The 25886-nt window shown below is 43.7% G+C and overlaps 1 protein-coding gene and 1 non-coding gene across 2 annotated transcripts in view; one reads left to right on the forward strand and one right to left on the reverse strand.

Moving 5' to 3' along the window:
* LOC137364982 (oocyte zinc finger protein XlCOF7.1-like) overlaps positions 1-25886 on the reverse strand; it is a gene marked incomplete at its 5' end in the record, with an annotated part of 660565 nt that overhangs the window by 177734 nt on the left and 456945 nt on the right. The window lies entirely within an intron of this gene.
* trnam-cau (transfer RNA methionine (anticodon CAU)) lies at positions 18778-18849 on the forward strand. Its single transcript has one exon. It is a non-coding gene; the product is annotated as a tRNA-Met (tRNA).

Consider the following 25886-nt stretch of genomic DNA (forward strand, 5'->3'; position numbering starts at 1 on the left):
AAGATTGACTCTCATTCTTCTAAACTCCAATGAGTGCACCACAACCAGGTCAACCTTTCCACATAACACAACACCTTTACCCCAGAAATCAACCTAGTGGTACTTACCTGAACTACCTCCAATGCAAATATATCTCTCCTTAAATAAGGAGACCAAAACTGCATGCAACACTCAAGGTGTGGTCGAACCAACAACCTGCACATTTATACCCCATCCCCCTTGCAATAAACACCAACATTCCATTTGCCTTCCTAATTACTTGCTGTGTTTTCATGCTAACATATTGTGATTCATATATGAGGACACCCAGATCCCTCTGTACCACAGTACTCTGCATTCTCTCTCTAATTAAATAATATTCTGCTTTTCTATACGTCATACCAAAGTGGATAACCTCACATTTTCCCACATTATACTTCATTGCCAAATTTTTGTCCACACACTTAACCTGTCTTTATCCCTTTGCAAACTCATTGTGTCCTCCTCACAACTTGCTTTCCCACCTATCTTTGTATCCCCAGCAAATTTGATTACAATACACTCGATCCCTTCATCCAAGTTATTAATATAGATTGTAAGTAGTTGAGGCCCCAACACCAATCCCTGTGGCACCCCACTAGTTAGTTTGCCAACCTGAAAAATGACCCATTTAACCCAATTCTCTGTTTCTTGTTAGTTAGCCAATCCTCTATCCGTGCTAACATATTACACCTGAACACCATGAGCTCTTATCTTCTGTTGTAACTTTTTACATGGCACTTTATCGAACGCCTTTAAAATCCAAATACACTACATCTACTGGTTCCCCTTCATATACCCTGCTTGTTACATCCTCAAAGAACTCTAATAATTTTGTCAAACATGGTTTCCCTTTCATAAATCCATGTTGACTCTGCATGATTGTACTTTAATTTTCTGAATGTTCTGCTACCACTTACTTAATCATGGATTCCAGCATTTTCCCAATGACAGACATTAGGCTGGCAGGCCTATCATTACCTGCTTTTTGAATAGGGGTTTTACATTTGTGGTTTTAATATCCACTGGCACTGTTCCAGAATCTCGTGAATTGACGAAGATTACAACCAACGCATCCACTATGGCTGGAGCCATTTCTTTTAAACTCTGGGATGCAGGCCATCAGGTCGAGGGGATCTGTCAGATTTTAGTCCCATTAGTTTTCCTCATACATTTTTTCCAGCGACAATGATCGTTTCAAGTTCCTTCCCTCCTTTCCCCCTTGATTTTATACTATTCTTTGGATGCTTTTAGTGTTTTCTACCATGAAGACTGAGTCAAAATACATGTTCAAAGTCTCTGCCATTTCCTTGTTTCTCATTGGACCAACCATTCAACCGAAATCGACAGCCGCTGTTTAAAATATTTCCTCGATACTTCTCACCGAGTGACAGCAATAGTTGTTGTTCGCATAACTGCCCACATCCCTACTGCCCGGCTCTATTTCCTCTATTCACTGTTCAAGAACAACAAACAGTGTGAAACTAAAGCCAAACCAGGAACGTGCATTACAGGTTTGAGGACAGAAAACAACAATGATTTTCAATAGCAGATTCTTCCCGTTCTGTCTCCCTTACCTTGTCCACACACAGCCCGAGAATGGCCTCTTCCTTCCTGCACTTGCTCTGTTCCGGGAGCAGATTCTCATTGATCACCGGAGAGAGAAAAAAGAATTCAAACTGTCTCAATGAAAAACAGACCAGAATTGACCCAGATACTTCCATGATTAAATAAATTCATCAGCACCAAACCACTTATCATTAATGCACCGGGAGGGTCTCCAAATTTATGAAATTGAAGGTGGCGGCATTTATTAAATTGTTGATTGACATCATGTAGTTCAGTTCTTCATTTAATTGGGGGTGGGGGGAAGGGTGCAGGGGGATGTGTGAGCAGAGGAGCAGAGCGAAATCCAGAGAGGGAACGGAAAACACACCTGGACAGATGTGAAACTGGTCAATGCACCATTACAATAACTCCATCTCTGACTCCCTCCTGACAGTAACCAACCCCTTCACAGAGACTGTGGGTGGCTCTGAAAAGAGTCTTTGGTTTATTAGATGACATTTTGGCCGCTTTACTTTTTCTGGGAGCTCTGAGCGCTGGTTTTCTTGGGTAGCAGCACGGCCTGGATATTAGGCAGCACACCGCCCTGAGCGATGGCCTCCCTTCCTAGCAGCTTGTTGAGCTCCTCGTCGTTGCGGACGGCCAGTTGCAGGTGCCTGGGGATGATGCGGCTCTTCTTGTTGTCCCGGGCCGCGTTACCGGCCAGCTCGAGGATTTCAGTGGTCAGATACTCGAGCACAGCAGCCAGATAGACCGGGGCTCCGGCACCCACACGCTCAGCATAGTTGCCCTTTCTCAGGAGCCTGTGAACACGGCCCACCGGGAACTGCAGTCCAGCCCGGGAGGAGTGAGACTTGGCCTTGGCCCTGGCCCGAGCTTTCCCGCTGGTCTTTTTTTCTTCCTCTTTTCCCCCAAAATATACTTTATTCATAAAAATCTGTAAAAAAATACAGTACAAAACAGTTCAAAATAACACCAAGTTGACATCCCAAAAAGTGCAAAGGAAATCAGTTTTCTTTGATGCAGGAGTGAGTTTCCTCACAACCCTTCCATTTTACAGCAAACCCATATTCAGTGTATACAGCCCGAGGGGTTTCCCATGGGTCCAGCCCCTCAGTTCACTTTGGTGGGAGAACCTTACACAGTGTTTACACCTCATTGAGACTTTGCAGTGGCTGCCCCTCTTCCAGACACTTTTTTTAAATTTCCAAAGTATACTTTATTCATAAAAAACTATAAAAAAAATAGATTACCAAACAGTTCCAAAAAGCACAAAGTCGAAAAATACAAGGAGTGCAAATGAGATTAGTTTCTTTCAATACAGGAGTGAGTTGCCTCACAACCCTTCCATTTCATTTTACATGCTATGTACATTTTACAGCAAACCAAATATTTTCTGGATACAGTTGAGGGGTTTCCCATTGGTCCAGCCCCTCCGTTCACTTTGCTGGGGGGACCTTACACTGTGATCTTTCCACATTGAGCCTTTGCTGCGGCTGCCCCAAGCTTTAGTGCGTCCTTCAGCACGTAGTCCTGGACCTTGGAATGTGCCAGTCCGCAACATTCGGTCCTGGACAACTCTTTGCGCTGGAAGACCAGCAAGTTTTGTGCAGACCAAAGGGCGTCTTTCACCAAATTGATAGTCTTCCAGCAGCAGTTGATGTTTATCTCGGTGTGCGTCCCTGGGAACAGCCCGTGGAGCACAGACCCCTGTGCTACAGAGCTGCTTGGGATGAACCTCGACAAAAACCATTGCATCTCTTTCCACACCTGCTTTGCAAAGACACATTCCAGGAGGAGTTGGGCAACCATCTCTTCCCCACCACAGCCACCTCGAGGGCATTGTGTGGAGGGGGTGAGACTTCGGGCATGCAGGAAGGATCTGACGGGGAGGGCTCTTCTCACCACCAGCCAAGCTACATCTTGGTGCTTGTTTGAAAGTTCTGGTGATGAGGTATTCTGCCAAATGACTTTCGCAGTCTGCTCAGGCCACAATCTCACAAATACTTTCACAAAGAATGCTGAAATCCGCTGACATTGGTCCCTCTGGGCTGGGATGTTAGTGGTGGAGGCTGCTGATTGGTCACTCTGTTACTGCATCTCATGATGTGGTTCATGTTTCCAATCCCAGAGCTGCTTAATTCACCAATCCGGAGATTCCACGCTGAATAACGGCGGAAAATAACGGCGCTAAATTGTCAGACTCCAACCGATTTTTTTAATTTGAAAAGCCCGCTAATATATCTGTAAAACAAGGAGCAGCTTCAATATAGAATATCGCATTAACAGGCAATTTCATTTTACAGCAAAAAAATTTAAAATCTTTCTCCTCTTGTATTATTCTACACTTTGTCACAAGTTCCAGATACACTTTTACAATCCGGTATCTATTCGGGTTTATTCTCAGTCCTTTTTGAAACAGTCTGTAAGCGGAGGCAGAAAGTCTCATTCACAGCATTCTGCAAGCTGACACAATTCAGATCAATCTTTGTCAAGATACCGCATCACTGATTCTAGATTGAACCTATTTGTGGGAGACAAAAGCGGAGAGAAGATTTTTACTGTCAGGTGTTGAAATGTGAGACTGAGGGTTCCTACAACAGCGGGGTTTCCAGATAATGTACTTATTAATTATTGAGGCCGAGCTTGAACAAGGGAAACAAGTGACTGAGAACTGATCTGTCAGCTTTTATTAACGAGATACAGGAAAGGGGTCGAATATGAACGCGTCCGAGATCCAAGCGCACTTGGGGTCAGTGATCAGTAATTAATTTACACGGCATTAATAAGTAGAGACACAAAGATCTCAACAGTGAAAGTGAATCACCCAGAATCCATGGGGTTAAAACAGAGATCAGAAAGGCAATTAGAAAGTTCCAGACTCTTCATAAAAAAAAACAAATCGATACCATTGAGATGATGTAGCTTTTTCAGAGAGATTGTGGGTGGCTCTTAAAAGAGCCGTTGTGTTTGGGATGTTTTTCAGTCCATTGTGCAGTTTTACTTGGAGCTGGTGTACTTGGTCACCGCCTTTGTCCCTTCCGACATGGCGTGCTTGGCCAGCTCCCCGGGCAGCAGCAGGCACACGGCGGTCTGGATCTCCCGGGAGCTGATGGTGCTGCGCTTGTTGTAATGGGCCAGGCGGGAAGCCTCACCCGCGATGCGCTCTAAAATATCGTTCACAAACGAGTTCATGATGCTCATGGCCTTGGAGGAGATGCCGGTGTCGGGGTGAACCTGCTTCATCACTTTGTAGATGTAGATGGAGTAACTCTCCTTCCTCGACTTTCTCCGCTTCTTGCCGCCCTTTGCTGACGGTTTATTTAAGGCTTTCTTGGCGCCCTTCTTAGCAGCTGTTTTCTTCTCTTCAGGCATTTTCAGATTCAATTTCAGACACAGAAATAAACCAAACCCCTTCCGAGTGCGGATTAAATAGACAATCCCACAGCTCTATGCAAATGAGGGATGGGGGAAAGTTAAGATTGTGATTGGGCGATTGGCAATGATGTCACAACGGTTTTATATTGTAATACTACAATTGGTCTCTTCAGCCATCCAATCAGATTTAACATCTACAAACCAATCACTAACTCTTTCACTCCATTCAGGAATTCCATTTCCCAAAGACTCTCTCCAGTCGCAGTTTCTATTGGAAAATCCACCGGGAAATGTGTCCTGGCTGCGAGGGTCCCTTATTCTCAGCAGTTTCTCACATTCCGGCCTCTCTAAGTTGAGCCACTTTTTTGGGTGCTCGGGAGGGAAAGAGTCGCCTTCAGATTGACACTTTGGTTGGCTCAAGAAGACTGAGGACACCAACACCTCACCTGCCTCATCGTCGGGGAGACTGTCAACACTGTTCTTCCCCACTGTATGATCCGGGACCGGTCATCCATTCAATCTGTTACGGGTCGTTTGTCTTTTCTGTCTGTTTGGCTTATGCATTACCATAATTAAACTGTTCATATATAAACTGTTACTTCTTAATATTATATTTAAACTGTTGCTTCTTAATAAACTATTATGAGCTCGACATTATGAGCTCGACCCGCTTCTTTGTGTATCTGTGAACACAGAACCTAAATCTTACAATTCCTTCCCAGGGAATATTTTATTCAAAAAGAGACTTTTTGCACACACTGGAAATCTGGATAATAACAGAAGATTCTGGAAACACTCAGCACTTCCCGCAGCATCTGTGGAGAGAGGAAGGTAGGAGCAACGTTTCAGGTTTATTGAAGGGTCGCAGAACTGGACCATTAACCCGAGCTTCACTTCTCCACAGTTGTTTCCGGACTGGCTGAGTGTTTTCAGTATTTTAGCTTTTATCTTTCTGTATTTCATCGCTTTCTATTTTAACTGTTTGCTGTGAAATTTTCAGCATTCTGCTCAGTTCTTTGCGTAGTTATGTATTCTTTATTTGAAGTAATGTAAATACTATCCTGAAAAAACAGACAGAAATACTGGTCAATGGTAAATACTGGTAAAATATAACAGGGCACATTTACAATCATCGGATCAACGAAGACAGCCTTTATTACGAATCAATTATCTTTATTTTCAATATAAATATATGAAGCAATATCAGTGTAGCACTTACAGACAAAAATCTATTACCTCACATTACCTGCTTCTTTAACCCTGACAGACCATGTCAATTTCTGCCCCTATGTTGCATTTCTCACTTTTAGCTAGAAAACGTCAGCAATTTGTGATATAGTGCAGTTTACAGATCAGACAGTCAGACACAACCTGCAATAATTGTTCAGCTTTTGTTGGACAGATGGGATTTAGAAATACTAAGAAACAAGACGAGCTGTTATTGCATTTAGTTAGCTCAAACATGAGTGATGACCCTGTGCCAAATAAGTGAGCCTGTTGTCCCGTACCTTAGAGTAAGAATCATTCTTTATCTGTGGCGATCTGTCAGTTTCCGTTACTGAAAGAGAATGTGGAATTCATGCTGCCGTCAGTCAGTCTCTAATTCTGTTTGTGAGCTTAGGATTCAGACACTGCCAATAAGTCTCTGTTGCAGTATGTAACTGTGTGATTCATTCTGTATCAGTCAGCCTCTGGTACTGTGTGTGAGAGTAGGATTGCTGTTGTACCTCTCTGCCACTGTAAACCTTTGAATCTGGGCTCATTTAACATCCGTCAGTCTCTGGTACTGCCTATGAGTGTGGGTTTTATTCAGTATGTGCCAGTTTCTGGTACTGCCTATGAGTGTGGGTTTTATTCAGAATCTGTCAGTTTCTGGTACTGCCGATAAGTGTGAGTTTTGTTCAGTGTCTGTCAGTCTCTGGTACTCTATGTGTGGGATGCATTCAGAAATCATTAATCTCTGGGATAGTTTGTATTTCAGAATTCATCCTACACACAATTACATAGAATTTACAACACAGAGACAAGCTATTCTGCCCAAGTGCTGCTGGTTCCACATGAGCCTCCTCCCACCTTACCTCCTCTAATTGTATCTGCAAATCCCTCAAATCTTTTCTGCCTCATATTTAATTTATCAATCATTTAATTTGATGTTAAATGTAACAATTCTCATCAACCCAAGTGCTGCATGTTCCAGATTCTAACCAGGTCCAAAGCAGGGTAAAGAAGTTTCTCCTGAATTAATTATTTGATTTATTCCTGACTATTTCATATTTACAGCTTTTGACTCCACCACAAATGGGAAATATCTCTACCTCTACCCTATCAAATCCTTTCATATAATTCAGTGCTTCTATTCGGTGATCATTCAGCTTCCTCTTTTCCAAACAAAAGAGACCAGACTTGTTCAGTATTTAGAACTTCTGCGAAACAAGTAGCTCAGTTTGCAGTAATGGAATAAATAGTGTATCTCAGTCTGAAACTGTATGCGATTTTAGATAGTGATGTCTCGGATCATGTTTTTGGGATCCTTAGGGGGGAGGGGGAGCAGCCCCAAGTCGTGGTCCACATAGGCACCAACGACATAGGTAGGAAGAGAGATGGAGATTTAAGGCAGAAATTCAGGGAGCTAGGGTGGAAGCTTAGAGCGAGAAAAAACAGAGTTGTTATCTCTGGGTTGTTGCCCGTGCCACGTGATAGCGAAGCGAGGAATAGGGAGAGAGAGGAGTTGAACAAGTGGCTGCAGGGATGGTGCAGGAGGGAGGGTTTTGGTTTCCTGGATAATTGGGGCTCTTTCTGGGGTAGGTGGGACCTCTACAAACAGGATGGTCTTCACCTGAACCAGAGAGGTACCAATATCCTGGGGGGGGGGGGGGGAGATTTGCTAGTGCTCTTCGGGGGGGGGGGGGTTTAAACTAATTCAGCAGGGGAATGGGAACCTAAATTGTAGTTCCAGTGTACAGGATGTTGAGAGTAGTGAGGTAAGGGATAAGGTTACAAGGACGCAAGAGGGCACTGGCAAGCAAGAACCTGGTTTAAAGTGTGTCTACTTCAACGCCAGGAGCATCTGGAATAAGGTGGGTGAGCTTGCAGCATGGGTTGGTACCTGGGATCTCGATGTAGTGGCCATTTCGGAGACATGGGGAGAGCAGGGGCAGGAATGGATGTTGCAGGTTCCGGGATTTAGATGTTTCAGTAAGAACAGAGAAGATGGTAAAAGGGGGGTGGGGGTGGTGGCATTGTTAATCAAGCAGAGTATTACAGCGACAGAAAGGACGTTTGAGGACTCGTCTACTGAGGTAGTATGGGCCGAGGTTAGAAACAGGAGAGGTGAGGTCACCCTGTTGGGAGTCTTTTATAGACCTCCGAATAGTTCCAGAGATGTAGAGGAAAGGATAGCAAAGATGATTCTCGACAGGGGCGAGAGTAACAGGGTAGTTGTTATGGGGGACTTTAACTTTCCAAATATTGACTGGAAATACTATAGTTCGAGTACTTTAGATGGGTCAGTTTTTGTCCAGTGTGTGCAGGAGGGTTTTCTGACACAGTATGTAGACAGGCCAACCAGGGGCGATGCCACATTGGATTTGGTACTAGGTAATGAACCCGGCCAGGTGTGAGATTTAGATGTAGGTGAGCACTTTGGTGATAGTGATCACAATTCGGTTAGGTTTACCTTAGTGATGGGCAGGGACAGGTATATACCGCAGGGCAAGAATTCTCGTTGGGGGAAAGGAAATTATGATGCGATTAGGCAAGATTTAGGATGCGTAGGATGGGGAAGGAAACTGCAGGGGATGGGAACAATCGAAATGTGGAGCTTTTTCAAGGAGCAGCTACTGCGTGTCCTTGATAAGTATGTACCTGTCAGGCAGGGAGGAAGTTGTCGAGCGAGGGAGCCGTGGTTTACTAAAGAAGTTGAAGCGCTTGTCAAGAGGAAGAAGAAGGCTTATGTTAGGATGAGACGTGAAGGCTCAGTTAGGGTGCTTGAGAGTTACAAGCTAGCCAGGAAGGATCTAAAGGGAGAGCTAAGAAGAGCAAGGAGAGGACACGAGAAGTCATTGGCGGATAGGATCAGGGAAAACCCTAAGGCTTTCTATAGGTATATCAGGAATAAAAGAATGACTAGAGTTAGATTCGGGCCAATCAAGGATAGTAGTGGGAAGTTGTGTGTGGAATCAGAGGAGGTAGGGGAAGTGTTAAATGAATATTTTGCGTCAGTATTTACAGTAGAGAAAGAAAATGTTGTCAAGGAGAATACTGAGATTCAGGCTACTAGGCTAGATGGGATTGAGGTTCACAAGGAGAAGATGTTAGCAATTTTGGAGAGTGTGAAAATGGATAAGTCCCCTGGGCCAGATGGGATTTATCCTCGGATTCTCTGGGAAGCAAGGGAGGAGATTGCAGAGCCTTTGTCCTTGATCTTTATGTCGTCATTGTCGACAGGAATAGTGCCGGAAGACTGGAGGATAGCAAATGTTGTCCCCTTGTTCAAGAAGGGGAGTAGAGACAGCCCTGGTAATTATAGACCTGTGAACCTTACCTCGGTTGTGGGTAAAATGTTGGAAAAGGTTATAAGAGACAGGATTTATAATCATCTTGAAAAGAATAAGTTCATTAGCGATAGTCAGCATGGTTTTGTGAAGGGTAGGTCGTGCCTCACAAACCTTATTGAGTTTTTCGAGAAGGTGACCAAACAGGTGGATGAGGGTAAAGCAGTGGATGTGGTGTATATGGATTTCAGTAAGGTGTTTGATAAGGTTCCCCACGGTAGGCTATTGCAGAAAATACGGAAGTATGGAGTTGAAGGTGATTTAGAGCTTTGGATCAGAAATTGGCTAGCTGAAAGAAGACAGAGGGTGGTGGTTGATGGCAAATGTTCATCCTGGAGTTTAGTTACTAGTGGTGTACCGCAAGGATCTGTTTTGGGGCCACTGCTGTGTGTCATTTTTATAAATGACCTGGAAGAGGGTATAAAAGGGTGGGTTGGTAAATTTGTGGATGACACGAAGGTCGGTGGAGTTGTGGATAGTGCCGAAGGATGTTGTAGGGAACAGAGGGACATAGATAGGCTGCGGAGCTGGGCTGAGAGATGGCAAATGGAGTTTAATGCAGAAAAGTGTGAGGTGATTCACTTTGGAAGGAGTAACAGGAATGCAGAGTACTGGGCTAATGGGAAGATTCTTGGTGGTGTAGATGAACAGAGAGATCTTGGTGTCCAGGTACATAAATCCCTGAAAATTGCTACCCAGGTTAATTGGGCTGTTAAGAAGGCATATGGTGTGTTTGCTTTTATTAGTAGGGGGATCGAGTTTCGGAGCCACGAGGTCATGCTGCAGCTGTATAAAACTCTGGTGAGACCGCACCTGGAGTATTGCATGCAGTTCTGGTCACCGCATTTTCGGAAGGATGTGGAAGCTTTGGAAAGGGTGCAGAGGAGATTTACTAGGATGTTGCCTAGTATGGCGGGAAGGTCTTACGAGGAAAGGCTGAGGGACTTGAGGTTGTTTTCGTTGGAGAGAAGGAGGAGGAGAGGTGACTTAATAGAGACATATAAGATAATCAGAGGGTTAGATAGGGTGGATAGTGAGAGTCTTTTTCCTCGGATGGTGATGGCAAATACGAGGAGACATAGCTTTAAGTTGAGGGGTGATAGATATAGGACAGATGTCAGAGGTAGTTTCTTTACTCAGAGAGTAGTAGGGGCGTGGAACGCCCTGCCTGCAGCAGTAGTAGACTCACCAACTTTAAAGAAATTTAAGTGGTCATTGGATAGACATTTGGATGAAAATGGAATAGTGTAGGTCAGATGGTTTCACAGGTCGGCGCAACATCGAGGGCTGAAGGGCCTGTACTGCGCTGTAATGTTCTAATTCTAAAAAAAAAGGTATGTAATGTGTAGCTCAGGCTGCAATAAATAATTGAGACAGTATCTTTCATTCGAACACTATAGATTTATGGCGTGTTATGTTATCTGTACTTCAGTCTGTTCCAATGGAATATATAATGTTATTTCTCAGTCTGATACTGCTTGTTTATTCATTCACAGGATGTTGACATCGCTGGCAAGGTCAGTATTTATTGCCCATCAGTAATTACTCTTACAATTATGCTGAGTGGTTTACTGGGCCATTTCAGAGGACAGTTAAGATTGTATCACATTCCTGTGGGTCTGGAATCACTTATAGGCCAGACTGGGTCAGAATGGCAGATTTCCTTCTCTTAAGGACATTCCTGGATCTGATGGATTTTCTTGCAACAATCTAGTAGTTCCAAGGTCACTAGTATTGATACTAGATTTTTTAATTCCAGATTTTTTTAATTAACTGAAATTAAATTACTCAGATTCTGTCGTAGAATTTGAACTCATGTCTCTGGATCATTAGTCGAGACTTCTGGATTACTAGTCTTGTAGCATAATAACTAAAACAACCTGATATGAGATTTTTTTATACTGCTTTGTAAAGTGGAGCTCAGTCTACACAAATGGAATTGATAATCTATTTCACTCTGATAATGTATGAGATGTTTTTGGCTGGTAAATAATCCGTATCTCAGTCTACTGTATTTTTCAATTCCGCAGTCTGGGTAAGTTCTGCACTGGCATCTAATTTACATCAGTTTAGACTTCATATCAGCATTGCTCAATCTGATACTGCATGTGATTTTTGCACTGGTATTGTTTAGATCAAACTATATGAATGGAATCAATACTGTATTTCAGTTTGATATTGTTTGAGTTTTTAGAATGGTATATAATGTTTAGATCTAATGGAATTGATTCTGTATCTTTCAATTTTACAGTGTGGGTGAGTTCTGAACTGGCATCTAATTTGTGTCTCAGGTTCTAATATCTTTCAGCAGCTTTAAATATTTCACTGTAATGAATGTTGGACTTGTATGTAACTTGTATCTTCAGGTACACTATGGGGATGTTTAAACATCCTTTATAATCAATCGATGTGAACTTTGCCTATGGTATTTAATTTAAATGTCAGGGTATACCATTACGTTAGATTCTGTGTCATCCAATCAGTACCATGTGCCAATTCTATCTGATATTTAATTGATAGCTAAGTCTGCATTATATGTAGATTGACACATTACATTTTAATCTGCTAGTGGGTGTGATTTTGACCTGGGATTGATGTACCTGACTGTCAGTGGGACTGAAGTGGGGTGAAATGGAAACAACTTCTTTCTCTCCTGCTTTGTTTGATTCTTGGATTGAAATGATGTCTCTGGAACGTGGGATCAATGTGGGCCTGACTACTTCTGCAGTCTGACACTGTGGAACTGATGAACCAACTGTGGGTCTGCATTCTGAGTGATAATGTACCTACTGTGTGTGAGAGGAACTGGCTGCACTGTTCCTTGTGCCTCAAGTGCAGCAACCATCACATTCATCATGATTCCTTCAAGTATTTGCCTGGAAGAAGAAAAAGTATATCTTATAACTCAAGAACAGGTGATGTGTAAAATATCAAAGTGATCAATTTAATCTCTCAACGAATAATCATTAATAATAGCCACAAATGAAAACCAGTGTCAGTGTCTGCCTCCACTGAAGTACTGAAGCTCCCAGCTCCTGCAACACAAGTGTTCTGGGCAGATCCATCCAGACAAAACACTGCACTGGGAACATCCCAACTGCTCTATGCTCCACACATATTTCCAGCCATCCTGCTTCATATGAATGAATGAAAGAAAAATAAAGCCCAATGTGTGTATCCCACAATTCCTTTCTCCCCATACACGTGTTCCACCTCCCCTTAAATGTGTCAATACTATCCGCCGCATCCTCTCCTTGTGATAGCAAATTCCAGATTCCACTCACCACTCACTACATAAATAGGGTTTTCAAGATTTCCTCAATGGTTTTATTAATGATGATTTTATATTTTTGGCTCTTGTTTCGGACACCAACACAAGTAGACACATATCTCCGTGTACCCTATCAAAGCCCTTCACCATTTCCTTACCTTTCTTTCATTTGCTCATAGGTTGTGGGCATCATTGGCCAGGCCAGCATTTATTGTCCGTTCCTTATTGTCCTTGATATAGTGGTGGTGAGCTGCCTTCTTGAACCACTGCAGTCCTTGCTGTGTAGGTACAACCAAAGCGCTGTTTGGAAGGGAGTACCAGGATTTTGACCCAGTGACAGTGAAGGATTGGCAATTTAGTTCCAAGTCAGGATGGTGTGTGGCTTGGAGGGGAACTTTCAGATGGTGGTTTTCTAATGTGTCTGCTGCCCTTGTCCTTTTAGGTGGTAGAGGTGGCGGGTTTGGAAGGTACTGTCCAAGAAGCCTTGGTGAGTTGTTGCAGTGCAGCTTGTAGATGGTACACACTGCTGTCACTGTGCATCAGTGGTAATGGGAGTGAATATTTAAGGTGGCGGATGCGATGCCAATCAAGCGGGCTAATTTGTCCTGGATGGCGTCGAGCTTCTTGAGTGTTGTTAAAGCTGCATTCATCCACGCAAGGGGAGAATATTTGATCACACTTCTGACTTGTGCCTTGTAAATAGTGGGCAGGTATTGGGGAGACAGGAGGTGAGTTACTTGCTGAAGAATTCCTAGCCTCTGACCTGCTCTTACAGCCACAGCATTTATGTGGCTGGTATAATTAAGTTTCTGGTCAATGGTATCCCCAAGATGTTAATAGTGGGGGATTCAGCAATGGCAATGTCATTGAACATCAAGGGGAGATGATTAGATTCTTTCTTGTTTGAGATGGTCATTGCCTGGCATTTATGTGGCACGAATGTTACTTGCCAGGTATCAGCCCAAGCCTGGATGTTGTCATCTGGACACGGGCTGCTTCAGTATCTGAGGAGTCATGAATGGTGCTGAACATTGTGCAATCATCAGCCAACATCCCCACCTCTCGCCTTTTGATGGAGGGAAGGTCATTAATGAAGCAGCTGAAGATGGTTGGTCCTTGGACAATACCCTGAGGAACTACTGCAGTGATGTCCTGGGAGTGAGATGACTGACCTGAACAACCACAGCCATCTTCCTTTATGCTTGGTATTAACTTTCTTTTTAAAAAAAAATGTTTTCCCCCTAATTCCCATTGACTCCAGTTTTGCTAGGGCTCCTTGATGCTATACAAGGTCAATGGCTGCCTTGATGTCAAGGGCAGTCACTCTCACCTCACAATGCAATGTTTCTTGAACCCTAAAATAAAAGCAAAATTCTGCAGATGCTGGAAATCTGAAATAAAAACATAAAATACTGAAAATACCCAGCACGTCAGGCAGCATATGTTGAGAGAGAAGCAGAGTTAATTTCTCAGGTCTGTGGCCGTTCATCTTATAATCTGTTGTATGTAAGATCAGGTTCATTCAGTTTGCAGTAATGGAATGAATACTGTGTCTTCCACTCTGACTATTTGTGAGATTTGTGGAGTGGTGTGTAACATGGAGCTCAGTCTGCAGTCTGGGTACATTATTGAGATTAATTCTGTACTTTACAATCAGGTACTGTTTGTCTGTTCCATCTGACATTGAATTTGTAGTTCAGGCTGCTCTCTTGTAAGAGTGACACAATGCCTTGCAATCTGATAGTGGGTGTGATTTTGGACTGAGATTGATGTATCTACCTGTGAGTAGGACTGAGTTGGGGTGAAATGGAAACAACTTCAGTCTTTCCTGCTCTGTGTGACTGTTGGATTGAGTAAATGTCTCTGGAACTTGGGATCAGTGCCGGTCTGACGACTTCTGCTGTCAGTGACTGTGGAATTGATGTCTCTGCTCTCTGTGAGTGATCCTGTACTTACTGTGTGTGAGGAGCTGGCTGCACTTCCCCTTGTGTCGAGGAATCATTACATTTATTTTACTTCCTTCAAGTATTTGCCTGTAGAAAGAAAAAGTATTTATTATAATTCAGGAAGAGATGTGGTAGAAGATACAAAAGTGACCAAAACAATTTTTCAATGAATAATCATTATGAACAATCACAAAAGAAACCCAGCAATGCAAACAGAGTCAGTGTCTGATTCCACTGCAGTCCTGCAGCCCCCAGCTACTGCATACCAGGGGCTTTGGCCATTTTACAACAATTTGATGACATCCAGAAACAATCCACTGGGCCATGAATGGGACTGACCGACGGAACAGGGACTTTTACACAGGTCAGATTTCCAGTTCCCGCTCCCATGGTCTAACCGTTCAAATGAAACCAAACAGCCACTGTTTAAAATGTGTCCTTCACACTTCTCACCTGGTGCTGATAATAGATTCTCTTTGTGTAACTCCCCACATCCTGACTGTCCGCTTCTGTTTCCACACTTCACGGTCCAAAAACAACAACTATGGGATGAATCGCTCCCTTTGCGCTGGCGTGGACAGGATGGGCCGAATGGACTCATTGTTTGCCCCAAATTTTCCATGTTTCTGTTTGCGGAATTGTTGCAGAAATCTGCGCCTGCGCTCCCCTCCCCCAGCACTGCCTGTGAGCGGAAGAAGATGGTTTAAAACAGCCGCGAATGAAAAGATCCAGGTCCCGGGGGAAGGGAGCAAACAGCAGCACATCGCTTTGGGACCGTATCCGCAGATGGACTCAGAGATCAGCATCGAGTCCGGGGTCAAGTTCAGGGAGAGGCGGGGGCTGTTTGTAAGAGGCGGAATGGAGCAGGAACTGGTCCCGGAACATGGAGTGAGTGGGGGAAGGGAGAGACCATTCTCAGCGTGTGTGGACAAGGGGATGGAGACAGAATGGGAAGAATTTGTTATTGAAATTCAATGCTGCTTCCTCTCCCCAGACCAGCAGTGAATATTCCTGGTTTAGTTCCAGTCTCAGCCGGTTTGTTGCTATTTGACAGTGAAGAGCGGAAACAGAGCCAGAGAGCAAGAATGTGGGGAGTTATACAAAGAGCATCTGTAAGTCGCCAGGTGAGACCTAAGACAGGCTCATTTTAAACAGGTTAATGCCATGGGAGCAATAAATGGAAATCTGACCAGTGCAAACGTCTCTGCTCCATCGGATATTTCCATTCATGGAACAGTGCAGGGTTTGGGCTCTGTCTACATATCATTACATTGTTGTCATCGCGCCCAATACTCCAAGGATACAGACCCTGAGTGCTGCAGTACTGCAGTGGAGTCAAATATTTGATAATGTCTGTATCCCTGGGGTTCCTTTGTGGCCGTTCATAATGATTATTAATCGAGACATTAAGCTGATGGTCTTTGTATCTTCCACCTCACCTGTACTTGTGTTGTAAAACATACTTTTGTTTCAACAGGAAAATAAATGAAGAAGCCAGAGTAAATGGGATGTTTCCTCCACCAAGTTACAAGGAAGAGTGTCACCAGCTCCTTCTCACACACAGTCCGTACATTATCACTCACAGAGCGCAGAAACACAGACAGGTCATCAGTTCCACAGTCTCAGACAGCAGAAATAGTTCCAGAGACACATTTTCAATCCATCTATCCAACAGAGCAGGAGAGACAGACGTTGTTTCCCTGTTACCATAACTCAGTACCACTGACAGGTAGATACATAAATCCCAGCCCAAATTCTCACCCACTATCAAATTATCAGTGTGTCAATCCCACAATAGTGCAACCTCAGCTACAAATTAAATACACATAGAACTGACACATGGTTCCTGTTTCAAAGTTACAGAATTAACCTCAATAACATAATCTGAGATTCAAATTAAATACCAGCCCAATATTTACTCACGTTATGATTTTATAAGTTTTAGTATTAATTCCCATAGTGCATCCTGACATATACATTAGATACATAATTATTAATGTTTTAGACGTGAATATAGCAGGTATGATAAGTAAGCTCGCAGATGACACAAAAATTGGTGATGTTGTAATAGTGAGGAGGAAAGCCTTAGGTTACAGGACAATATAGATGGGCTGATAAGATGGACGGAGCAGTGGCAAATGGAATTTCATCCTGAGAAGTGTGAGGAGATGCACTTTGGGAGGACTAACAAGGCAAGGGAATAGACAATGGATGGTAGCACCCTAGGAAGTACAGAAGGTCAGAGGGGACTTGGTGTACTTGTCCATAGATCACTGAAGGCAGCAGCACAGGTAGATAAGGTGGTTAGGAAAGCATATGGGGTACTTGTCTTTATTAGTGGAGGCATAGAATATAAGAGCAGGGAGGTTATGATGGAGCTGTATAAAACGCTAGTTAGGCCACAGCTGGAGTACTGTGTACAGTTCTGGACACCATACTATAGGAAGGATGTGATTGCACTGGAGAGGGTGCAGAGGAGATTCACCAGGATGTTGCCTGGGCTGGAGCATTTCTGCTATGAAGAGAAACTGAAAAGGCTAGGGTTGTTTTCCTTAGAGCAGAGAAGGCTGAGGGGGGACATCATTGAAGAATACAAAATTATGAGGGGCATTGATAGGTTATATAGGAAGAGACTTCTTCCGTTAGCGGAGGGGTCAATAACCAGGGGGCAAAGATTTAAGGTAAAGGGAAAGAGGTTTAGAGGGGAATTTGAGGAAATTGTTTTCCACCCAGAGGGTGGTTGGAATCTGAACACACTGCCTGAAGGGGTGGTAGAGGTAGGAACCCTCACAACATTTAAGAAGCATTTAGATGAGCACTTGAAACGTCATAGCATACAAGGCTGCGGGCCAAGTGCAGGAAAATGGGATTAGAATACTTTGGTGCTTGATGGTCTGCACAGACACGATGGGCCGAATGGCCTGTTTCTGTACTGTATAACTCTATGACTCTATATAAGTCTAAGTCTAAAGTGCGTTATCAGATTGAGAGAATCTGAAAGATAGTATAACCTGAGAAACAAACTGAGATTTCAGTTTAAAACGCACCCAGATTGTGAAACTGAAAGATACAATAGCAATTCAATTTGTATAGACTGAGCTTTGGATCATATTCCAGCCCTCATACAGTATCAGACTGGAAGATCCTGTCGCAATTCCATTAGTGCAGACTCAGCTCTACATGACAGAGCAGGCAACATATTTAAACAACCGGGAACACTTTTACACAAGACGGATCATATTTACACAACTGAGAAGATCCTTACCCAACAGGGAACCATTTTACATAATACCAGAGAGCATCTTTACACAACAGCGAATACAGTAAGAAAGAAAAGAAGCAAATTATTATCGTGCACAGGGAATGTGGGGTGGATTGTGATCTCAGATAGGGAATGTGGGATGGACTGGGATTTCACACAGGGAATGTGGGTGGACTGGGCTCTCACACAGGGAATGTGGGTTGGACTGGGATCTCACACACAGCCTCATGCTGTGCGAAAGACCCAGAGAGCCAGTGAAGGACGTTTAAAACATAGTCACTGTTGTAGGAAATGCTGCATCCAATTTGCCACGAAGATCAATCTGATAATGAGCAGATAATCACTTGTTTTAGTGACGTTGAGGGATAAATACTGGCCAGGACAAGAGGGAGAGCTTAAAACAGAAAACACTGAAAATATTCTATTACACAGCAGGAAATATCTTTAAAAGAACACAGGGGACATCTTAACAGAGAACACGTTTCCATAAATCATCCGTCTTTCGCTGTCTCTTGCTGGTTTGCTCAGTAACTTTCTCTGTCTGTTCCTTTCTGGGTCCTGAAATCTCTTCCTGGTTTTCTGTGTGTCTTTCTCTGCCTGCCTGATTGTCGGTGCTGTTACTCAGTGTCCTTGTGCCATTGTGCAGTGAGGGTGAGTCTGTCAGCGAGTGTGTTGCTGAGTCTGGGTTCTTGAGCAATCTGACAACAATCCGATTTTGTTAAAAAAAAATTGGGGAAATGATCATATTTCACTAATAGGCAGTTGAAATCAAAGTCACCCGGTAGCAGAGTGGCGCAGCGGAAGCGTGCTGGGCCCATAACCCAGAGGTCGATGGATCGAAACCATTCTCTGCTATTCATGTTTTGTAGTAACACAAATTGTTTACTTTCAAAACATCAAGTGTTTATCCACAATCACATCATGCTTCTTCAAACGCTTTATTGCAATCAGCTTTTTTCTTCCACTCAATACATCAATCAGCAACAAGTCTCACAAACCAATTTGTTGCGCACAGGAACACAAGCTGCACCAGCTGCAAACACGTTTCACCCCAGTCTCTCCTCTTTGTTAAACCATTCCTGCAGCGCCTCCTCTCCACCAGCAGATGTAAAACGACGGCAAATGGTCACAGTCAGGAGATGGTGAGTAACAGAAAGTAAAACAATAAGACGGAAAACCTTTACTGAACATTGAATTCAATAATTTCCGAGCATGACAGCACCCACCACACACTCCCCCCACCCTCTCCTTTTTATGTGTAGTTATTTTTCCTTTTTTTCTTTTTAATTTGCTTATTTTATTTTAGGTTTTTTCGTGTGTTTAGTTTGTTTCTACTGTGCCTACCCACTGTTTCTGCTTTTTAATTTTTTTAATGCTTGTGCTTGGACTGCTCTGTGCTTTACAGTCTATTTACACCCTCTCTGCAGTAATGCTTTGTCTTTCAGCACACCATTAACATACTCTGCTGAGTGATTCCAGCATTTCTTGTTTTTGTTTCAGATTTCCAGCATCCGCAGTATTTTGCTTTTATTTTGCCATTAACATACGGTTGGCCTTTGTTCCATGACCTTCTGGTCAGTTATTCTCTGTGACCTTGTCCTATCAACACCTTCTCTTTTGTTATCTCTCCCCCCCCCCCCCCCCCACCCACCTGCTTTACTTGCTTCAAATCTTTTACATTTCTAATATTTGTCAGTTCTGAAGAAGGGTCACTCCCTGAAACGTTAACTATGTTTCTCTCTCCACAGATGCTGCCAGAGCTGCTGGGTATTTCCAGCATTTCTTGTGTTTATTTCAGACAAGTGCCCTGTTTCTCTATCTCAGTCTCATTGTCTCTCTCTCGCTCTGTCTGTCCCTCACTTTCTGCTTCCTAATAGTCTATTCTTGGTTTTCTGTGTTTTTCTCTCTGTGTCCCATTGTCGATGGTGTTGCTCAGCGTCCTTGTAACATTGTGTAGCCAGGCTGAGCCTCCCAACACCTGTGTTGCTGTAATAAAAACAGAAAATGTTGGAAATGCTCATTAGATCTGGCGGCATCTGTGGAGAGAGAAACAAAGTTAACTTGAGTTAACGAAACAGACCTGAAATGTTAACTGTTCTCTCTGCACAGATGCTGCCAGACCTACTGAGCATTTCAAGCATTTTCTGTTTATGTTTCAGATTTGCAGTATCCGCAGTATTTTGCTTTTGTACGTGTGTTGCTATGTCTGGGACTGTTTGAGTGCAATGCTATCGCTTCATAAACAGCGTTGAAACAAGCATTTATCTCGCAAACACACAACACCAATACACAGTTGGATAGAAACAGCAGCCTGCAGCAGAGGGCGCAGTGGAATTTATTAACACAAATAATTCACCAACACATTATTTACTGCTACCCGCATTCACAACACGCTTTGTGTTAACACATTTTACTCTTTATTTACATCAACTTCTTGCTTCCAGTCAACACTTCAATCTGGAACACAGCTTCCAAATCACCTTTATTCACGAACCCGAACACAAGCTGCAAATGCTGCAAACACACACCAGCCGAGATTTTCCCCTTTCTGTCAACACATTCTTGCATCATTGCCTCTCCACCAACAGTTGCTACTAGAATCATAAAATCATAGAATGGCTACAGCATAGAAGCAGGCCATTCAGCCTGTCGAACCCGTGCTGGCTCTCTGCCAGAGCAACTCACCTCGTCCCACTCCCCAGTCAGTTTAATTTCGAAGGTGGGGAAACTTATCGAAAGAATAACTCGAGACAACATTAATAGTCTCTTGGACAAATGTGGGTTAATTCAAGAAAGCCAGCATAGATTCCTTAAGGGAAAATCACGTTTAACTGTGCTGCTGGAGTTTTTTTGATGAGGTAACAGAGAGGGTTGATGAGGGCAATGCTGTTGATGTGGTCGACATGGACTGTCAAAAGGTCTGGCAGCATCTGAAAGGTCACTGACCTGAAACGTGAACTTATTTCAGATTTCCAGCATCTGCAGTATTTTGCTTTTATTGCCTTTCAAAAGGTGTTTGATACAATGCAACACAACAGACTTGTGAGCAAATTTATAACTCATGGAGTATAAGGGACAGTAGTAACAGGGATATGGATGGCACAGTGGCACAGTGCAGCACTGCAGCCTCACAGCTCCAGCGACCCGGGTTCAATTCTGTGTACTGCCAGTGTGCAGTTTGCAAGCTCTCCCTGTGTCTGTGTGGGTTTTCGCCGGGTGTTCCAGTTTCCTCCCACAAGCCAAAAGACTTGCAGGTTGGTAAGTAAATTGGCCATTATAAATTGCCCCTAGTATAGGTAGGTGGTAGGGAAATAGAGGGACAGGTGGGGATGTGGTAGGAATATGGGATTAGTGTAGGATTAGTATATATGGGTGGTTGATGGTTGGCACAGACTCGGTGGGTCGAAGGGCTTGTTTCAGTGCTGTATCTCTAAAAAAAAATGGAATTGGCTGAGTGACGGGAAACAAAGTGTAGTGATCAATGGATGTTTTTCGGGCTCGGGGAAGGTTTGGAGTGGAGGTCACCAAGGGTCAGTGTTGGGACTCCTGCTTTTCCTGATATATATTAATTACCTAGACCTTGGTATACAGGGCAGAATTTCAAAGTTTGTGGATGTTATGAAAATTGGAAGCATTGTGAACTCTGAGGAGGATAGTGTAGAACTTCAAAAGGACATGGACAAGTTGGTGGAAAGGGCAGACAGATGGCAGGTGAAGTTCAATGTCGAGAAATGTCAATTGATAAATTTTGGTCAGAAGAACATGGAGAGACAATATAAAATAAAGGGTACAATTCTAAATGGGGTGCAGGAGCAGAAGGACCTGAGGGTATAAGTCATTGAAGGTGGCAGGATAGGTTGAGAGAGTTGTTAATAAAGCATACAGTTGCCTCAGCTTTAGTAATAGAGGCATAGAGTACAAGAACAAGGAGGTCATGTTGAACTTGTACAAGACACTAGACTCAGCTGAAGTACTGCGTCCAGTTCTGGGTGCCACACTTTAGGAAAGATGTGAAGGCATTGGAGAGATTATGGAAAAGATTCATGAGAATGGTTCCAGGGATGAGGAACTTCAGTTATGAAGATAGATTGGAGAAGTTAGGACTGATTTACTTGGAGAAACGAAGACTAAGAGGAGATTTCATAGTGGTATTCAAAATGGACAGAGTGGATAGGGAGAAACTATTCCCACTTGTGAAAGGATCGAGAATAAGAGGGCACAGATTTAAAGCTAAAAGAAGCAAAAGCGAGATGCGGAAAAACTTTTTCATGCAGCGAGTGGTTAAAGTATGAACTGCCTGAGAATGTGATGGAGGCAGGTTCAATTGAAGCATTCAAAGGGGAATTAGACTGTTATCTGAAAAGGAAGAACGTGCAGGATTATGGGGAGAGGACGGGGAAGTGACATGAGGTGAATTGCTCATTTGGAGAGTCAGTGCAGACACGATGGGCCAAATGGCCTCCTTCTGTGCAGTAACAATTCTGTGATTCTGTGATTCCAATATTCAAGTCATTTGTATATATGGTGGTCCTGGCACTGACCCTTGTGGACATTACTGTCCACCATCTTCCATTCTGAAAAACAACCAAATACTCACTTTTTTTTGTTATTTCAGCCATTTTTTAATCCAAGCAGATACTGACCCTCCTATTCCAGGAGCCTCAGTTTTGTTACCCAGCCTTTTATGTGGTAGTTTCTCAAACGCTTTCTTAAAATCCATATAGAAAACATCCATTGCTTTCCCTTCATCAACCTTTTCTGTTTCTTCATCAAAAAAATCAGTTAGATTAGTGAAGAAGTGGAAAGGTGCTGAACCTCTCAGTTTTCGGTCTTCCCAAACCAAGTTCAAGGCCTGAATAATGAACCGATTGCCTCATTAGTTCTGTGAATAATACAATGATTTCATAGACAAAGTTTTGAAACATTCCTGCCCATAAATCTTGATAACAGAGAGTGTGTGGATCTCCTGACTCAGAATGTTTAATGGATACAGTCCTCAGATCCGACAAGGAACCCCTGAGCATCCACAGCAAAGACAGTGTGGATGAGGAAATGTAAGAGCCGGGAGCTGAAACTCAGGGACGGCCGAGCTCTCCTGTCATTGAGCTTGTGTGTCTGCTCTGCTCGCCGCACTTCCGGCTCTACTTTGTTTCCAATGAAAAGATGAAAAGGGCCGTTCGGTTTTCCTCTCACTGACAGCGTGTTTCACTCGGGTTAATATAACCCGGGACTTTTGCTGCTGAAATGAATTCTGCAAGGTCCCAGAAAACACACCGGCTTCCTCCTTTCTCCCCTCTTTCTATCGGATTGTTTTACCAGGAGGGGCTCAATAATAACAAACCCCCTGCAGGGAATGACCACAAATTGAGCATCTAAATGGGGCAAGTGGGCAGCTTTCTGGGTTCTAGGTTCCCCCTACTCCGCCCCTCCCTCCCTCCAGTCCAAGCCCCTCTTCACTTTCTTTCTTTGGGACTTTGATGAGGGTGAAATGGGGAAAGTTCCCATTCATGTCTGAATGCGGAATTGCTGCAAAGATCTGCGCAAGCGCGACATATCCCCGCCCCCAATGTGACGGCACAATCAGGATTGGAGCGCATGCGCAGCCTTTCCCCAACCCAGTCTGTGAGGCCATTCACTCAATGAGGGGAAGACGCTTTAAATCAGCTGCTATAGGAGACTTCCCGGATCCGGGGGAAGGGAACAAACAGCATCTGCTTCCAGCAGCCACTGCTTTGGGAGCGTGTCCGCAGATGTGCTCAGAGATTAGCATTGAGTGGTGGGAAGTTGAGTGGGAGTGTTTGGAACAGGCACTGTGGAGCAGGAGCTGCTCCCGGAACATGGAGTGAGCCGGGAACACGGGGAAGGGAGAGTTCATTCTCGGACAGTGTCTGTACAGGCTCAGGGAGACACAATGGGAAGAAATCACTATTGAAAATCACTGACAATTTCACCACCCAAAGGAGAGGGAATTTTCCTGCTTTAGTTCCAGTCTCTCACTGTTCGTTGGATTGTGAACAGTGGGGGGGAAATAGCCGCAAAATAACGATGTGGACAGTTAGACAAAGAGCATTTATTGCAGACACCAGGTGAGAAGTGTGAAAGGCACATTTTAAATAGTGGCTGCTTGTTTTCCGTTGAAATAGAAATGTGACTGTGTAAAGGTTACTGCTCTATCGGACAGTCCCAGTCATTGAGCAGTGCAGGGCTTGTGTTGTTTCTGAATGTCACAAACTTGTTGTAAAACCACTGCAAACACCTGGTAGACAGAAGCTGAATACTGCAGTACTGCAGTGGAGTCAGACACTGACACTGTTTGTGTTCCTGGTTTTCATTTTGTGATTGTTCATAATGATTATTATTGGGACGATTACATTGATCGCTTTTGTATCTTCTATCTCACCAGTTCTTAAGGTTTAAGAGTTACTTTTCATTCCTGCAGGCAAATACATGAAGGAACCTGAATGGATGTGGCGATGTGGTGATTCCTGGCCACAAGAAAAAGTGCAGCGAGCTCGTTCCAACACACAGTCGGTACAGGATCACTCCCAAAGCACAGAGATACTGCCAGCTCATCAGTTCCACTGGAACAAGCAAAAGAAGTAGTCAGACAGACACTGATCCCAAAGTCGAGAGACACATTTTCAATCCAACAGTCAAACAACAGCAGGAGATACAGAAGTTGTTTCCATTTCACTCCAATTCAGTTCAGCTGACAGGTTGATACATCAATCACAGTCCAAAAAAAAACTCACTATCAGATCTGTATAAACTCTGTCACCATGGTCACATTTTAAATATAAAATCTGAAACAGAACAGACAAAATTTACATGATTGAAAGGTACAGAATGAATTATTTACAATTGGGGGAAGGGTAGATATGATGCTGTCAGGCAGGAACTGAGGAGCATAAGTTGGGAGCATATGCTGGCAGGGAAGGGCACGGTCGAAATGTGGAACTTTTTCAAGGAGCAGATAGTAGGGGCCATTGATAAGCATGTCCCTGTCAGACAGGGAAGGGATGGTCATGTGAGGGAACCGTGGTTGACAAGAGAGGTTGAGAGTCTTGTTAGGAAGAAGAAGGATGCGTATATAAGGTTGAGGAAAAAGGGCACAGGCATAGCTCTGGAGGGATACAAGATGGCCAGGAAGGATCTGAAGAAAGGGATTAGGAGAGCTAAGAGAGGGCATGAAAAATGCTTGGCGGGTAGGATAAAAGAAAACCCCAAGGCCTTTTACGCGTATGTCAGAAATATGAGGATGACTAGGGGGACCGTAGGTCCGGTCAAGGACAATAGCGGGAGACTGTGTGTTGAGCCGGAAGAGATAAGTGAGGTTTTGAATGAGTACTTCTCTTCGGTATTTACGAATGAGAAGGGGTGTATTACTGAAGAGGACGGTGTGAAACAGACTGGTAAGCTCGAGGAAGTGCTCGTTAGGAGGGAAGATGTGTTGGGGTTTTTGAATAACTTGAAGATAGACAAGTCTCCCGGGCCTGACGGGGTATATCCAAGGATGTTATGGGAAGCAAGGGATGAAATTGCAGAGCCGCTGGCAATGATCTTTTCATCTTCTCTGTTGACGGGGGTGGTACCAGGTGATTGGAGGGTGGCAAATGTTGTGCCCCTGTTCAAGAAAGGGAATAGGAACAACCCTGGGAATTACAGGCCAGTTAGTCTTACTTCGGTGGTAGGCAAGTTGATGGAAAAGGTGCTGAGGGATAGGATTTCTGAGCATCTGGAAAGACACTGCTTGATTCGGGACAGTCAGCACGGTTTTGTGAGGGGTAGGTCTTGCCTCACAAGCCTGATTGAATTCTTTGAGCAGGTGACCAAGCAAGTGGATGAGGGTAAACCAGTGGATGTGGTGTACATGGATTTTAGTAAGGCATTTG

This window comes from Heterodontus francisci, unplaced genomic scaffold, assembly GCF_036365525.1.
Source record: "Heterodontus francisci isolate sHetFra1 unplaced genomic scaffold, sHetFra1.hap1 HAP1_SCAFFOLD_43, whole genome shotgun sequence".
Classification (NCBI taxonomy): Eukaryota; Metazoa; Chordata; class Chondrichthyes; order Heterodontiformes; family Heterodontidae; genus Heterodontus; species Heterodontus francisci.